We start from the raw sequence: 16786 nt of genomic DNA, 5'->3' as shown, positions 1-16786 counted from the left end.
CAAAAGGTGAAATTTACATTTTTCTGAATTTATTTTGGGAAGTATAATAACGGGAAGTATATACATGAAATGGATGACATAAACGTACTATGTTGAAAGGTCAGTAGGCTATGTTGTTATAATAACTTAAAGATTGTTATAGATGAGATATTACAGGTACGTCAAGTAGAATCTGGTTACATTTAGTATCTACATATATTTTAAAACAAGTAATTTCAATACATAGACATAATTTTCATATTAACAGAACTGATTCAATTACAAAACTGTTTTTACTGATGCCTTTATGGTCAATCAACTTGAAAAGAAACAAAAAAAAGATCATACAAAAAAATGTTTATATGTACCTCATGTAATTTGAAGGAAGAGGAAGGGGATTTGCATATAATGTGCCATCAATATCGATGCCATTAGAGATGAAGCACAAGCTTGGATTAGGGAAGTATGGAGAAGGAAAGTGATTGTGCACTTTCGAAGAAACCACCCCGGCATTTGCCTTAAGTGATTTCGGAAATCATGGAAAACCTAAATCAGGGTGGCCAAACATGGGTATGAACCATTGTCCTCCTGAATGTGAATCCAGTGTGGTAACCACTGTGCTATTCAGCTCGGTATGTAATTTGAACTTGTAGCTTTTAAGAAGTAAAGCAAAGCAAACTGGTTTGAATGTTTTAAGTAGAAGGATATTTCATTAATGAAAAATGAATCTAAATATGCACTATGTTCCAATATAATGAAAAATTCCTATTGAAATATTTAATGTCTGAATTAGGTTACTTAATAAATAGTAACACATTTATATGGGTTGACAAGGGTGAGGGTACTGAACTTTTGCAGAGCTAAATTCAGGATTTTTTTCCCCTCAAGAGTTAGAGGTGCAAAGTTTTCTGTGCCCTCATCATCTATAAATGTAAATGTATTGTTTATTGATGTTTTTTGTACATGCTTCAAATAACACACAGGTTTGCATTTTTGTGTACGATATTATGTGTTAGTTTAAACTTCGCGTATTATGGAAATTCCAACATTGCATGGACTGCTGAAAGAAAGGCTTGGAAGAGGTTATATTAACTCTTGAATGAAGAACACTTGTCAGCAATATATATCTAAATTGTTCTGCAAAATATTTGCAAATTATTTTAGTGTAAATCTGATTACTTGACCGCATGCACCTCTGCCTGCTGCCTGACTCTTCTACCTACAAGTCCAAAAGTATAGCATAGATTCTGACCCCTCCTGCATTCCCTACACCCATGCCAAAATACTTCCCCTAAATACATAGCACTGCTCACCCCAACAAACTCTCACACCCCAACCTTACACCTACTTACCAAGATCCATAAATGTTACCATTCCAGTTGCCTCATTGTACCTTGTCCCTGTCCTCTCACATATGAATATCTGATCTTGTTTACCCAATGACCACAGCCTAATTTCCAATATCAAAGACATAAACTGGTTCATCACCATCTCTATGCCATACCAACCCATTTACATCCTGATTTCCTACTAGTGACTGTTGATGCCACCTCTCTAAACACCAATGCATCCCCATGCCCACAGGGTTACTGCTATCTTAGCACTACCTCTCCCATTGCTTACCAACTGTAAACTCATCAACTTATTCCTTATGCACCTGAAAAACTGCATCCTTATGCATAACTCTTTTCATCTTTGAGGGGGCTACATAAACAAATACACAACATGGCCATGAGCAACTACGTGGCACCCTCATGTACTAACTTGTTTATGGGCCATCTACAAGAAGCCTATCTAGCCATTCAAAATTTGAAACCCCTTGTCTGGGTCAGGTTCACTGATGATATCTCAATGGCCTCATTCCTTCACAACACCATAATGTGATCTCCCATCCAGTTCACCTGATCCTCTTCAACCCAGCATGCCTCAGGATACTGACTTTCACATTTCTTGTGGCTCCATACAAACATCTGACCATATCAAGCCCAAGGCCACAGTAACTGCATTTTGATACTATCCCAAACACACTAAAAAATATCTCCCATATGATCTGCCCATCTGTGTCTGCAAATCTGACGTTTGAAATGTTGCGAAGTGGAATTACTCAATTTTCTACAATTCTACTACTTAGATAACTTTTTCTTGTTTCTTATAATATAGTGGTACTTACCATATCAGATTTACAGAAAATATTGAAATCTGTGTTTAGGTAATGTTTTATTAAGGCTTATCATCTAGTAATTTATTCAAGCTAAGCTGATTCAAAAGGTACATTTAGTATTACATGAATTCATTTCTTTGAAGAGAAATCAGTACCATAATTTACTATATCCAGAGGCCATGTGGCAGTAAAAATGTTGTGAGCTAATAACTGTTTAGAAAAAGATATAGTTCATTCTAAATCTCTAATTTCCCTCTTTACAACAAGAAATATATTTTTTCTAACTATCAAATTAGTCACAACTAATGTTTTGATTCACATGAAAATACTTTTATCATCTGAACATTTAAGCTTGTTTAATTTCCAGATTTGATGTCATACTTTTGTTGCCCTAATTTTTCTAACCCACAATGCACATTTTGATATTCAAATAAGGCGCTGACTAAGAAATTAAAATCAGGAAACTAGAGGTTCTGAGAACTAGTATCAGTCAAATAGTACATCGAACTTTGTTACTTTTACAATTGTCTAACACACAGTTAAACAAAATTATTATTTGGTTCAGTGGAATAACATCACTAATAAATTTAATCTTTGTATGATTATTCAGTAAAATTTAATTGCTGATTCCACTAATTATTCTTACATGTGTCTATATAAACACCACCACCAGACCGAGTCTGCAGGTAACATTTACTAAAAGGACATCCTGTAATGCTGTGACCTTTAAATTACCCATCTCTGGTTAAAACCTCTCCTTCCACAATGACCTTTATCCGTTCAAATTCTGCCAGTCCAATAGCCCTCATGGACCTAGTCCTGCAAAACATATAAATCACATCCATACCACCTAGCAATAACTTCTCTCCTTCCATAAAATTCTCCTGCTTCACAGTTCCAAATTTCTGCATCTCATCTCTCAAATTGAAACACTTGTACTCCAGGAGCTAGAGCAGCAAGCACAACAGCATCACACAAAACTAGCCAACTTGTTAACACCATACTCCCACCTCGGACTACCACTATCCACCACCACTACAAAAGCCTTCATCAAATCTTTCTCACATCCCCTAATGGTACATGCATGCTGCAGCCTTGTTTCTGGCACATCACACCTCATTGCATACTGGGAGCCTTGTTACATTTACACTGCAGTCTCCCAGCTCATCAGGAGTAAATGCCCTGCAGCTACTCACATAGCTAACAGACTCAAACATGGCACTGCTGGAAGTGACCCGGAAACAACCAATCATGGCTTGAATTTCAGGACATACGACAATGGAATACACCACGGAAGACAAACCAACTGTATATCATAATGTGGTGAGAATAATTGTGAGCAGTGATGGTGCAAGTTAAATGGGCTGATAAGACTCACTGTGCTTGTTTCATCACTGCTGGGCCATGCTGGCAAGCAGTGAGGTGGCTGCATAAATGCACCATTATATCTACGTCTACATCTGTTCCATGCAAACCATTGAGGGCTCATGGCAGAGGGTACATCACATTGTACCAGTTATTTGGGTTTTTTCCGTTCCATTTACATATGGAGTGTGGGAAGATTGACTGTTTGACTGTCTCTGTGCATGCAGTAATTATTCTAATCTTTTTCTCATGATCCCTATAAGAGCGATACATAGGGGATTGTAGTATATTCCTAGAATCATCATCTAAAGCCAATTCTTGCAACTGTGTTAATGGACTTTCTCGGGATAGCTTACATCTACATTCAAAAGTCTTCCAGATCAGTTTCTCAGTATCTCTGTGACACTCTCCCACCAATCAAACAAACCTGTGAACATTTGTGCTGCCCTTCTCTGTAAATGTGCAATATCCCCTGTTAGTGCTATTTGGTATAGGTGCTACACACTTTAGCAATATTCTACAACAAATCACACAAGTGATTTGCAAGCAATTTCCTTTGTAGACTTTATAACACAAACTTTAGCAAAGAAAACTTGCTAACATTTAGTGAGGGGCTAAAAGAGTAAACATGGCGTTTTAATCACTGTAACTCATGCGATGAAAACTTTGAGAAAATCCTAAATAGTTTTCTTGCTGTTTTTAATGAAACATTTCCACATAGACTCTGCAGCAATCAAATAACAAATTAATTAAAGTGGATTACCCAGGAGATAAAAATTTCCAATGTAAGAAAAAGGCAACTGCACAGAGAACTAAAATATAGTAAAGATGTTTATTTAATTAAATATGTTACTACTCTATAAAACCATATTCAAAAAAGTTGTGAAGGCAACAAAACAACTGGCAAATAACAGGCTAATTTTAAATCATAAAAATAAGACAAAGGCTGTGTGGTTAGTCATTAAATCTGAATTAGGTGTTAAGGCCTGTAACCAAGAAATTTCAAAAATTGACATTGTAGGAAATACTATTCTCTAAGTCCAAGAACTTTAATGAATTCTTCGTAAATGTAGCAAAGTCTGATGTAGATGTAACAGATTACCACAACAAAGTAAATCCCTTTGGCCTAGATGAAAACCCTGAAAACTGTATAAAATTCTTAAAAGTTTCTGTGGAGGCTGTAGAAAATGCAACATTAAGAAACAAAAAATCTGCAGGTTGGGATGGAATACCCACCAAAATTATTAAAGTGGTACACAAAAGAATTGCAAACCCACTAGCTCAAATAATAAATAAATGTTTTGAAGAGGGCTGTTTCCCATAGGTACTGAAATATGCTGAACTCAAACCACTCTTCAAGGACTGATCAAGAGAGATCATGGGTAATTATTGCCTAATCTTGATTCTCCCAGATCTATCTAAAATATTTAAAAAACTTGCTGTTGAACAAATCCAAAACTTCATTGCAAAATATTCCGTTTTTCTAAACAATCAATTTGGTTTTCAGCAGGGGGAAAATGCCACAGATGTAATAAAGAGTTTCATTGAGAAAATAAGTACATCATTAGACAAGAAAAATAAGGTGGCAGGAATTTTCTGCTACCTCACGGAGGAGTTTGATTCTGTAAACCATGCTTGCAAACGTGAAAAGCATGGCATTATTGGCAGTGCCCCACAATGGCTTAAATCCTACTTATCAGACAGAAAAAGCAAAGAGTTAGCATCTCTTCAAATGGTACATATTATTTTTCTAACTGGAAAAAACAAAATCTCAGGCAATTCCACAAGGCTCCATATTAGGCCCAGTCCTATTTCTCTTCTTGTTAATGATTACCATCAAATATCAGCTCCCCATCAGTTCTGTTCACAGATGATACTTCTGTCTTAGTAGAAGATCAGGATTCAGAAAAAATTCCCACATCTGTGATCAGTACCCCAGAACCATAGAAACTTGGTTTCAGCCAAAGGTTGAATCTAAACATATCTAAGACTCACATGATGCAGTTCAAAACCAAACAGTCAAAATGTGACCAGATAAAGACTGTACACAACAACCAAGATATAGAAGAAGTTGACTAAGTCAAATTCTTAGGTTTAAATGTAAATAAAAATTTGAGCTGAGAGGCATACATTGAATACCTAGCAAATAAACTCAGCAGCTTTGCATTTGCAGTGCAAATATTATCAACTGCAACTGACATAGACACATGAAAAGAAACATGTACAAGCTACTTTGTACCCATTATTAGGTATGGTATTGTTTTTTGGGGTAACTCAACAAACATAGTGCGGATACTAACAATACAGAAAAAAAATCATTCAAAATATGTGCAATGCAAATCACAAAGAACCATTTCGAGCATTATTTAGAAAACTTAAAATATTAACTCTCCTATCCTTATACATATATGAGATTATTATATTTTTGTACACCAGACATGAATTATTTGAGGGAAACCATTTTGTCCACTCACATGATACTGCTTCCCACCCACCACCTCAGACTGTAAGCCCAGGGGGAATGAAAATTTGTAATTAATAAAAACGGAACAAGTTGATGCAGATTAATTTAGGTTCACTTAAAAGAAAGCTATATGAGATAGTGACAGTGAAGTGTTATTACTCAGTGAATGAATTCATTCAGGACAAACTGGAAATTTGAGCTGGATACAATGTGTTACATATTCTGAGAAATATCCTTATAGTGTTATTATTCATTGTAGTGCTATTATTTATTAATGTAAAAGTCATTGTAACTATATTATAAATTTTTGACATGTCTCCCAAATGCAAACCAAATGGATTGCAAATGTACATCATGAGATGAATAAAACACATTTCACACTGATTGCACTTCCTCAGAATTCTACAAATAAACTGAAGACCACCACCTGCTTTTTCCACGACTTAGCCTATGTGACAATTCCATTTCATGTCCCTATAAAGTGTTACATCCAGATATTTGTATGAGCTGGACAATTCCAAAAGTAACTCACTGCTATTATAGTCACAGGATACTACATTTTTTTGTTTTGTGAAGTACACAGTCTTACATTTCTGAACATTTAAAACAAGTTTCCAATCTTTGTATAGTTTTAAAATCTTATCAAGATCTGACTGAATATTTATGTAGCTTCTTTCATAATGTACTTCATTGTAGATAACTGAATCATCTGCAAAAAGCCTGAGGTCATTAATATACAACATGAATAACAAGAGTCCTAACACACCTCCGTGGGGCACACCTAAAGTTACTTCTGCATCTCATGACGATTCCATCCAAGATAACGTGCTGTGTCCTCCCTACCAAAAAGTCCTCAATCCAGAAACAACTTTCACTTGATACCTCATATGATCATACTTTTGACAATAAGCGTATGTGTGGCACTGAGTCAAATGCTTTTTGGAAATAAAAAACTACTGTATCTACTTGACTGTTTTGATCCACAGCTTTCAGTATGTCATGTGAGAAAAGTGTGAGCTGGATTTCACATGATTGATGTTTTCGGAATTCATGCTGGTTGGCATTGAGGTTATCCTTTTTAGGATACCTCATTGTGTTTGAGAACAAGACATGTTTTCAGATTCTGCAACAAATCACTGTCAAGGATATCAGATGGTAGTTTTGTGGATCACTTCCTCTACCCTTGCTGTAGACAAATGTGACCAGTGCTTTTTTTTTAGAACTGGGCACGGTTTTTTGCTCAAGATATTATAGTTAGAAGAAGGGCTAATTATGCCACAAATTCAGTATAGAATCTGACAGGGATTCCATCAGGTCCTGGAGCTTTGTTCAATTTAACAATTAGCTGCTTCTCAACACTACTGACTCTAATACTTATTTTATTCATTTTTTCAGTCGTATGAGGATTAAATTGGGGCAACTCTCCTTGGTTTTCCTTCGAAAATGAACATTTCAAAACAGGTTTAAGCATTTCAGATTTTGCTTTGCTGTCCACAATTGCAGTTCCCGTCTCATTTACTAGGAACTGGACGCTGGCTTTGATGCCATTAACAGTCTTTACATATGAACAGATTTTGTATGGGTTTTGCGAAACATCATTTGACAATATTCTGCTACAGTAATCATTCAAAGCATCACAGTTTGCATTCTTGACAGCCAAACACGTTTCATTCAGCATCTCTATTTACACTTTGTTTTATGTCTATGATGTAGTAATCTCTGTTTTTTTAGAAGTTTCTTTACAGTGACTGTATACAGTGGAGGCTCCCTCTAACGATGAACTGTTCTACTGGGTATTTATCTATCCAGTGCATGGTCAACCATTCTTTTAAACTTGAGCCATAGTTCCTCTATGTGCTCCTGCCCTGTGCTGAAAGTTCAAGTTTCTCATGGACATATAACAAAACTGGTTTTACTTTGTTTAATGAACATATATTGTTTAGTTGTCCTTTGTTCTTTGGTAATCACTATTGCCCCAACTGTGTCATGGTCACTGATATCGTCAAAGAGGTCAGGTCTATTTTTTGTCATTAGATGCAATATATTTTCATCACAAGCAGGATTCCTAATTATCTGTACTAGGTAGTTTTCAGAGAAAGCACCTAGTAATGATTTACAGGATGTCTTGTCACACCCACCACTAGCAAAACTGTAATTTTCCGTATTAATTGTTGGATGATTAAAGTCTCCACTGACGATTATTGTTTGATTTTGGAACTTACCTACAAGTAAACAGGTTTTTCCTAATGTTTTCGGTTACATCATTTTATGCCCATCCCTGATACTGAGTCTTGCCCAAACAATCTCACATACAGTATCAATTTCTAACTCGGTGGATTTGAGTTTCTTGTCTACTGCAACAAATACACCATCTTGCCTATCCTTTCGATATACACTCAAATTTTCTCCAAAAATCTCACTGCTGTCAATTTCAGGTTTTAACTAGCTTCTTGTACCTATCATTATGTGAACTTCACTGCTTTTCATGAGTGCTTCAAATTCTGGCCCTTTGTTGCGAATGCTTCAACAGTTAACCATTATGGTTTTAATACTCTCACTTGTGGAAGGCATTCCTTTCGATCTTACACTGATACTTCTGGGTTTTCTAAAGCTATTATTATCTGGATCGAATAGAGAGTCACCTAATCCAAAAAGCCCTTGTGTGCACCCCACACACAGTCAGACATCTAAGTAGCAGCCACTGATGTGTAGTGTACATGTGACTCATTTAGGGGCCCCTAAAGTTCTCAGCCCTACTACCCAAGTCCAGGAAGTTGCAGCCTAGCTCATCACTGAACCTCTGAAGTCTCTGGTTCAGTCCTTCGACTCGACTCAGAACCAAGGGCCCACAATCAGTTCTGGGACTAATGCTGCAAATTGCGATCCTCACCGAAACTCCATGCAGCCTAGCCTGTCACAGAACCTTCAAAGTTTCTGGCTCAGTCCTTCCGCTGTCAACACACTGTGCACAAGGCTGATCTTCTCAACCTTCTCGGCGAGTCACTGGAATGACTCAACTATGACATCAAGCTAAGATGAGAGACATCATTTGTTGCAACATGCACCACAGTTTGCAGCTGGTTTCATCCTGTTTCCTCAATGGCTGCCAGAATAGTCTGACATATTGAATGAGGCCCCGAGGTATACACACTGAGGGCACCTGGTGTTCTATCCTGTCCCTTGCTGCCAATTTCCCTAAGGAGTACCCTCATTTGACATACATTTGAATGCCAACCTAAGAAGTACCCTCGTTTGACGAACATTTGAATGCCAATGATCAATAGACAATTACCCTTTTGTGTTTGCCTCCTCATGACACCAGACAAAACTGAGTCCCACTGGTTCAGTTCCAGTTTCAGTGAAAGATAGCACCTCAAACTTGTTGGGTAGGGGGATCGTCACAACACCCCAAGTCCTCCCAGGTTCCCATCCACCCTGTATGGTACACCTAGATCTACCACTGAAACACCACTCACAGTCAAGTGTATGAGTAATGGCAGATCCTGTACTTTCTGCAGAGGAGACAGGATCCACAGTAGAGGACAGTACTTGAGGTACCTCTGCTTCTGGTGTCAAGGGTAAGTGACTGTTACAAGCTCTTCAAATACATTGATTTGCAGCAGCTGCCAATTATTTGACAGTAGTCAGGGTGATTTCCAACTGCTTATGAAAGTCAACCAACTCTTCATGTGTTTGAAAACATCATTCACAGTGCAATTTGGCTGTTTGCAATGTATTACAAGGCTGTGAGAAAATAACTTTAAATTAAGCCTGCTATTTATCTTTTAATCTGTTGAGCTAAAAAGTTGCTAATTGTCTATTGGAACTGAAGCAAACAATACACAAAATGAGACTTCTGTTATGGCAACACAAAACTTGTGATAAAAATTACTAGTTTCCTAAAATGTTTTTAGGTTAATTATAAGTGTTAGCAAACTCGAAAACAGAGTTAATCTACAATAAATCAGGGAAAACTAGATGTAACATAATATGTTAGGTAGAATATCTGCTACAGAAACTAAATCTTGAATGCCGATTTACTGCAAATTGCTCATAAATTATGCAAAGGGCAATGGTAGCTTCCGAAAATTCTCAAAAATGTGTAATTGTTTGCATTGATATACACGAAATTCAGGGGCGATATAATCTTTGGCAGAATTGTAAACCACAACACTGTAGCCCTGATTTGCTACGAAATGAATTACATATTCAGAATACTCATACCAGTAACTGTTGAAAATAGTGTTTTGTAAGCATCTGAAAATTCTTAAAAGTAACCTATGTCTCACATAAATTTACAGTGAAATTAGAGAATGGTTTTTTGTATGAGAATAGGCCTACTTCTCTCAAAAATTTTAAAAGAGCACAATTAAGTTTAAGCCTACAATTGACAATAACAGCATGAGTTTACTGAGGTGATGTTCGAAATTTCACAGTACACATGGGCATTGATACAGTCAATTAAAGATTATGTAGAAAATAAAATATGTGAAGCACAAACTTCAAACTGGCACACTTGTACATACAGTCTCACACAAAGGAAAATAATTGTCAAAACCTGCCCTGCAGGCATACTACATTTACTAAACCCTCAGAAACTCCCACCCACCATCCTATTGAATCCAAAGCCTAAACAGACCCACATCACACTCATGAACCTATCCTTCAAAAGACTCGGTCCCACAGAAGTATGTTTTTTCCATTACCTTTTGCTCCACTCCTAAATTCAATTATACTGGACTTGCTGAAGACCTTCTCTGCTCCACCTAGTGTCCACAGTGGAAGCAGCTTCTCGTCAGTAATCATACTAACCAGATGTTATCCAAAACCAACATTAAACCCTGCCCTAGTCTCCACTTATTTCTCCACCTAACTGTGGTACTCCCGCACTGTGCTCAAATCCACACCTGTTAACTTTCCAGAATTTCTTAACCTCAAACCTTGCCTTTGCCATCATTCCCCAGATCCCTCAACATGGAAATCAACATCACACCCACAGGAAGAAACACAACCCACTAAATAAAAGCTGATTCCGACCTTATAATCCTCTCTGCAGACAATGGCTCCACTGATGTCCTTATGAACTGCAGGGATTCCGCCAGCTGTCAGATACGTCCACATACAAGCCTTGCTGTAGTGACCCCGTTCCAGAGATCCAGCAGGGGACCTCCAGTCCCTCAAAATCCAACCACTCTGGATGGTCAATTGTGGACTGTTACAGGGCCTTACATAAGACACCAACCACTTCTTCCATCATTTCTGTTTCTTTACCACCCAGTAACCTGCTCATTACTGTCGATGTCACCAGCCTCTTTGCTAGCATCCCCAATGCTCATGGCCTTACCATTATTGAACATTACTTTTCCCAATTCCCAACTATATCTTCACCCACAATTATTTCTCCTTTCAATCATCTGCACACAAATCCAAGGTACAGAAATGGGTACATCCAGCACGACAGCACCCTTTGCTACCCTATTCATGGGCCATCTACAGGAATTCCTCTGAACCACATAGAATCGCATACCTCTCATCTGGTTGAGATTCATTGATGCATCTTCATGAACTGGAGTGAAGGCTCCTCCAGAACCTCAACACCTTCCCCTTTCACTACACCTGATCCTCATCAGCTCAACAAGCCACCTTTATCGTTGTTGACTATCACCTCAAGGATAGCTATATCAGTACTGCAGTGTTGTCAGTCATTATTAATGTCACATCAGCAGTCAACCACCACAAAGAAGTTGCATGTCCATGCAGCATCACTGGCGGCGCCACTCCAGACGAGGCTTGTGCCACACCTCTCGGGTATAGAGAGTGTTGCCACCGCCCAATGGTTATGAAAGACAGACACAAAGGACAAGCAAAGCAGTTTCGTCTAAGTATTCTACTGTTTCGAGTGAACAATCATCACTCTGCCGAGCTTATGTCAGACTTTTATATTCAGAGTGTTTAGTTGCGTCTAATGTACAGTGTTTGTAGTAATGGTACCTAGAACATTTAGAATGTGAGTGTTACAGACTTACCATATTATGCAGCTCATTGTCTTTGGATGCTTCTTTGTGTACCTTTAAAATCAAGAGTTCTATTTGTATAAATAATTCCACGAGTGTCCCCGTCAGTCACAGCAGTGGACAGCTGTAAAGATAAGTGTATTTAAGCATTAAATAAAGAGTTGTGTTATTTGACTATATGTGTTAATTCAGTAGACTTATCTTTTTCTGCCCTGGTGTATGGAAGGAGAACACACCTCCCCACCCACATCAAACCTACCAAGCACCAACAATACCTCCACTTCAACAGCTGCTACACATGCCACACTAAGAAGTCTTTTCCATTTAGCCTAGCCACTTGTGGCTGTAACATACCTCTGTAGTCCCAGACATTCCCTCTCCAAATAACCAAGGTTCTCACCAAGACCTTCACAGATCTCTCATGACTTCTCCCCAGATGAGCACTCCCCTTGTGACAGAACCACCCAGAACTGGAGCACTGAATGCCACTCTCCACCATGGTTTGAACTAACTCTCATTGTGCCCTGAAATGAGGAATTCCTTTCCATCCCCCTTTCCAGTGATATTCTGCTGCCCACCCAACCTACGAAATACCTTTGTTCATCCCTAATCCATCCCTTCTCTCAACCCCTTGCATCATATCCCTGCAATAGATCTAGATGTTAGATCTTTCCCATACAGCCTCCCTTTACCACTTCCTCCAGTCCTGCCACAGGCATCTCCTCTCCCATCAAAGACAGGGCCACCTGTGAAAGCACCCATGTGATCTACAAACTTAGTTGCAACCACTGTGCCCATTCCACATGGACATGACTACTGACAAGCGGTCTGTCAACATGAGTAGACCAACAGCAGCTTTTTTGAATTGTGCATGTATGAACTCTCCCTACAACATACCCTTCCCTTCATTCCTGTGGACCCCCCCCCCCCCCCCCCCCTCAAAACCTCAACTTCACTTCCATCTGAAATCCCCTTTGCTCCCACTCCAGTACTGCACATGCCTTTTATCTTGCCAATGCATGTACACAGCATAAGAGAAAAATGCCTATGTCACATATAATAATAATTATTAGAGATTATCTTATTGACAAACTGAAATATGGAAAGACTGAGTGTGAGCTGGTCATCACCAAAGTGTTTTAATGTAAAAGGATCTCAGACTTAAATCAATGGTTTTGTGTCTGTTATTGAATTGTGAAGCCATAAATTTGAACAATTCGAGGGCAGGAGGCTTCAATTCATCATGTGCCACTGAGGACTTACAGTGACGCAACCAGGTTAGCACCATCATAAGTTAAGGGTAATCCATTACCTGGAATGTTGCAGGTCTTTAAGGCCTTCACCCCATAGTCCATACACAGATTTTCCGAGTAATATCTACAGGTTCCTTTAATCCTCCAACCACCTACAAGGAACACCCTCTCATTATGCAGTATCACTCTGGATTGACAAATTATTCCAGGCATTTAACTACTTATCATAGTGCTAGGACATATGAAACATCCTACCCACAATCCTTCTCATCCTTCCCAAGATGATATTCAGCTGCCCAAAAAATCTACATAATGTTCTAGTGCATCCTTATGTAACAATTACTTTCAATCCCTTGCCATGTGGATCATACTCCTGTGGAAGACCCACATGCAGGACATGTCTGATAAACCCACCAAAGCTCATCCTGTTTGTGAGGCCACCATTCGTGCCCTCTGTTGATAGCAGAATAAATATATATCTGCAAGTTGCAGAAACACGTGGCTAAACCTCTCTGATTACAAAAATCATATATGAAGATGCTCATTTTGGATGCGCACTGCAGAAGAAGTGGAAGTTGCCCGGTCATTAAGAGACATTGTTAAAGTGGTGCTATAATGTGTGTTCAGCTGCATGTGAGAAGGACATTTAATCTTAGTGTGAGTGTAGGGAATGTATCCTCAGAATGAATCATTTCTGAATGTAAGATGTTATTAATATCTCGTGGCATATTTCATTATTCTGATTTCTAATGACAATGGAGTTAATACATCAATGGTAGCTTCTTAGCCTGTTGTGCTTTCTTATCGTCCACCAGTAATTAAGAGTTATTTACTAATCATTCACTGCCCAAAAACACCCAGCTGAGACAAGCCTGTCACAGGCTTATTCTATTACAGACAGGCCACCTGTGAAAACAGTCTTATCATGCACCATCTCTGCTAAAACTTAAGCACAACATTTTATTTTGGCATGATCACCAACCACCAGAATGAAAGGCCACTGCCAGACCGTGGCCAAGAACAGAGTTGAGCACTCAGTGGTGGAATGTGCTGCTAAGCACAACATGCTCAGTTTAAATGGCTGCTTTGTAACTTGTGCCGTGTGGACTCTTCCCCCTCAATATCAGCTTCTACGAATCACAAGATGGTAACTGTCATTGCAATACCTCCTCTGTTCCCATAATTAACTTATTCATTTGCTGTCCATATAACAATCAGTTTTCAGACAGTCACATACAAAGCTTTAGTTCACACACACATTCAACGTGGGAAAAATATATATAAAAAACAAAGAAGCTGTAACTTACCAAACGAGAAAGTGCTGGTAGATAGACACAATAAAAATCACACAAACAAACACACAAATTTCAAGCTTTCGCAGCCCAAGGTTGCTTCATCAGGAAAGAGGGAAGGAGAGGGAAAGACGAAAGGATGTGGGTTTTAAGGGAGAGGGTAAGGAGTCATTCCAATCCCAGGAGCGGAAAGACTTACCTTAGGTGGAAAAATGGACAGGTAAACACTCGCACGCGCACACACACACAATCCATCTGCACATATACAGACACAGGCAGACATAATGTATATATGTCTGCCTGTGTCTGTATATATAAGAACAAAGATGAGGTGACTTACCGAACAAAAGCGCTGGCAGGTCGATAGACACACAAACAAACACAAACATACACACAAAATTCAAGCTTTCGCAACAAACTGTTGCCTCATCAGGAAAGAGGGAAGGAGAGGGAAAGACGAACGGAAGTGGGTTTTAAGGGAGAGGGTAAGGAGTCATTCCAATCCCGGGAGCGGAAAGACCTACCTTAGGGGGGAAAAAAGGACAGGTATACACTCGCACACACGCACATATCCATCCACACATACAGACACAAGCAGACATATTCCAAATATGTCTGCTTGTGTCTATACATAGACACAAGCAGACATATTTGGAATATGTCTGCTTGTGTCTATGTGTGCATGGATATGTGCGTGTGTGCGAGTGTATACCTGTCCTTTTTCCCCCCTAAGGTAGGTCTTTCCGCTCCCGGGATTGGAATGACTCCTTACCCTCTCCCTTAAAACCCACATCCTTTCGTCTTTCCTTCTCCTTCCCTCTTTCCTAATGTAGCAACCTTGCATTGCGAAAGCTTGAAATTTGTGTGTGTGTTTGTGTGTTTTTTATTGTGTCTATCTACCTGTGCTTTCTTGTTTGGTAAGTTACAGCATCAGAGTGAGATCTTAAATTATCCGTTCTGTTGTTGCAAAACAAACTTAAGACTATGTACACTGTTTTACGAAGAGACATTGCAACTTGAAATAGAAATGCATACATTGATATAAAGAGTGACAATAAAAAATCATCAAATTTTTGTTGCAAACACGAACTAATGGCCATACACATGGTTTTACAAAGAGACCTTACAACTTAAAATCTTCTACTGAGTAACAGCTTTTCTCTATTAATAAATGCTTCAGTTTATTAAGGTGTTTAAATTATCTGTTTTCAGTTCAGTTTTCCCTTTCCCATGTATTATAATTATGTGCATTACTGTTTGTTAAATCATGTTCTGGATTTACTTTCACAAACATGATTGCCTGCAAGACATGCACATAATATATGGTAAATATTTTCTGAAAATCTCCTACAAGACTCTCGTTTACTTAGGCTACCACTCTTACTGCCTTTTTTTCTAGTCTAAAGATTCTGCCTGCATAGACTGATGATGCCCCACTCCATATCTCAGAAGTATACTGAAGAGGTGGTTGTATCAGTCTGAAATATATTTGCCTTAAGCTACCATTGCTCAGGAAGGCTGAGACCATTTCAATAGATACACATTTGTACTGATTTTCTTACAAATGTGATCTACAAGCTCTTTCCACCACAGGCATTCATCAACAATAATGCCAAAAATTTGTGTTGTTTGTATGGCTAAGAGCAAATGGTGGTGTAAATTGAGAACATTTATGTTCTGATTATAGTTAAGCATGAACTGCATTGTCACTGTCTTCTCTTTATTTCCAAGTACCGTATTTGCAGTAAGGTAAGCTGACAGAAAATTTTAATCCATTTCACTACTGTTGACAACAGTTTTATACATGGCTGAGCTGAAAAAAGATGTCTCAGGAGCACAGCTGAAAACCTTGCAGTTTTATGGTTCAGTTAAATTGTTAACATACACAAGGAACAGAAAAGGCCCTAATACAGCTCCGGGAGGTACACCACATTGAAGTATCATGTAGGTTAATTTATTTTGCTGGTAACAACTGTTCGTTTCTCTTACAAGTTGGCTTGACACACTGTTCCCTGTCTTTTAAATAGAAGAGGAGTAGTTGTAAGGCTGTTCCTTTTCTAATTTACACAACAGATATATATGATTGACACTATCAAAAGCTTTACTCATATCCAGGAAAGTGCCTGTTACATTGTCTCCATTATCCAGCTTTAAAATTTCATATATACCTTTCCTAAAACAATGTTTTAGAGTGTCGAATAGATTATGTTTGATGAAATACCCCTCACGTTGATTTAATATTACTTTCTCTGGTAATT

The sequence above is a fragment of the Schistocerca serialis genome, chromosome 1, assembly GCF_023864345.2.
Source record: "Schistocerca serialis cubense isolate TAMUIC-IGC-003099 chromosome 1, iqSchSeri2.2, whole genome shotgun sequence".
NCBI classification, from domain to species: domain Eukaryota; kingdom Metazoa; phylum Arthropoda; class Insecta; order Orthoptera; family Acrididae; genus Schistocerca; species Schistocerca serialis.
The sequence above is the reverse complement of the archived record's forward strand: the minus strand, read 5'-3'. Positions refer to the sequence as shown.